Source organism: Acyrthosiphon pisum, unplaced genomic scaffold (genome assembly GCF_005508785.2).
Source record: "Acyrthosiphon pisum isolate AL4f unplaced genomic scaffold, pea_aphid_22Mar2018_4r6ur Scaffold_21461;HRSCAF=24042, whole genome shotgun sequence".
Taxonomy (NCBI): Eukaryota; Metazoa; Arthropoda; class Insecta; order Hemiptera; family Aphididae; genus Acyrthosiphon; species Acyrthosiphon pisum.
The window spans coordinates 5,899-8,215 of record NW_021770931.1 but is presented as its reverse complement, the minus strand read 5'-3'; positions in this window follow the sequence as shown (position 1 = coordinate 8,215).

The following is a 2,317-nucleotide window of genomic DNA, read 5'->3' as shown; positions in this document are numbered from 1 at the left end:
ATGTGTTAGTTTGACTTAATTTGTGCCAGATTTCCCTAAATATCCTTACCACTTTTACTTGACACGTTTTTGGAGCCTCACTCTGCGTAAACATCAAGAATTCACAATCGTTAGTATTGGTTAGTATCGGTATTGTTAATTCACACAGATACCCATGTTTCCCTCCCTTACATTGATTTAATTGATCTTGTGACAGGAATGCATAATACTGTTTGTTATTATCTATAACTATATACTCTGCTGTGTTTTGAGTAGTATACATTTGTATGTTCACAGTCTACTTTTTGTGTCACTGTCGCGTTTAGCTCTTAACTGAAATAAAATATAGTCATCAAAGTTAAGGGTGCCTTCACGACAAGGCGTTAGTTTAATATGAACATTACACCAACGACCTTAAATCAATAATAAAGGAATTAAGAATAGATAACCCAAATATTAATAAGTCATGACAGATATTTTGATTTTGTATAATAATAATTTAATAGGACATATTATAAGCTAGCCACTTGGCTTTAAATAATACAGCTCAAATAATAATAAATAATACTATACAGCAAATAATAATAAATAATGCTATACAGCAAATAATAATAAATAATGCTATACAGCAAATAATAATAAATAATGCTATACAGCAAATAATAATAAATAATATAAGGTAGCCTCTTGGCTTTCAATAATACAAGTGTGGAATGCCTATTTGGCACCCACCAGTTGAATAATATAAAGTAATAATAAATAATATTGAATAATAAATTAATTCAGCTCGTCAGCTGATTACCTGTAGAGCTGGTGTCTATTAGCGGCTTTAAACCAAACGCTACCGTCTCAGGATGCACACATTTTAACAATAAAAGTACAATATTATAACAATTCAAATGTGTGACAATCCCGAGAACGTACGACTAATAGGCCACCAGCTCAGACGAAAAAATCACTGTATACATGCAAATCACAATGGAGAAATTCACGTGTTTCTGTAAGTACCTCGTTGTGCGCCCTGAATTGGGGAATAATATTAATGAAATGAACGAAAACAAATGACTGAACGATACTTACAGAACAATTCACAGATGATACACGAAATGATTGAATGAATGTATTGAGTTGAATATATTGAATGAATATGATGAGAACGAATAAACTCAAAATTGACTAATGTTGAATAACCCAGGCACACAGCACAGAGCGACCGAATAGCTCGAGAAACCGTGCAAAAAAAAAAAGAACGAAAAGAAACGAATGTATTTTACTTGCATATGATGATTTGACAAAAAACGAATGAATAATGGTTAGCCAATGAAAAAACATATAATTTACGAAAATGCGATCAGTACCACCTTAAGCATTTAATACGACAAAATACAAGATCTTCGGTGGCACTGAAAGCGTCACACAACTTAAATAAAACGAAGAAAAACATTGAAAGTGCATGAAAAATTAATAATACGAATTGTGACTGTTGGAATACACACGTTGTCCGCTATCAGTTAGATAACACAACGGCGGTGGGACAACGCGCGCACTCCTCGATTTGTCGTCTGCGATAAACACACACACAGACAATCAGACTGCCGCTGCAGCCAGCTGCTATTGTTCGGTCCGTGATAATGCACCGGCGCGAAAAGGGAAACATTTGAATTTTGTTTGCGAAGCGAACAGTCACCACGGTAATTTCACAACGTTCAAGGGAGGATGTCCCCCTTGGACACAATAATTTTACCGTGTAAAAATTATGAAGAATTTGTACACTTTTTACACGGTAATTTCACACCGTTCAAGGGAGGATGTCCCCCTTGGACACAATAATTTTACCGTGTAAAAATTATGAAGAGTTTGCACACTCAAAGTCAGTTTTGTCCAAATATTTATAGTGTACATGCTAAATGGTTTTTTTCTCAATAACTAAAAAACTGAAATAATAATTACTATATTCGCATTTTTTTTTTTTTTATTTATTTATGTTGGTTGCACTGTAATTTATATAATTAATAAATGTCTGTTCTTTTCAAAAATTTATATTCTTTAAAGTTATAAGTTGATCATTTTTTATATTCAGTTATTAATGATCCATCGTTTAGTCAAGATGTGTCTCATTTTACTTTATTTTCTAAAAGTTTCATTAAATTGTTTTATAAGTTATTCAATTTTTTCAAAAATGAATTTTCAAAAATGCCCTAATGATTTTGAATCCTTAGTTTATCGTATACGAAGTAATCCGACTGTGGTTCATCCAAAATTTTCTTCGTTTTCATCAAGATTTAAAACATTAAAATTATTCCCGTCAAATACTTCTCAAAATAAATATACATTGTCC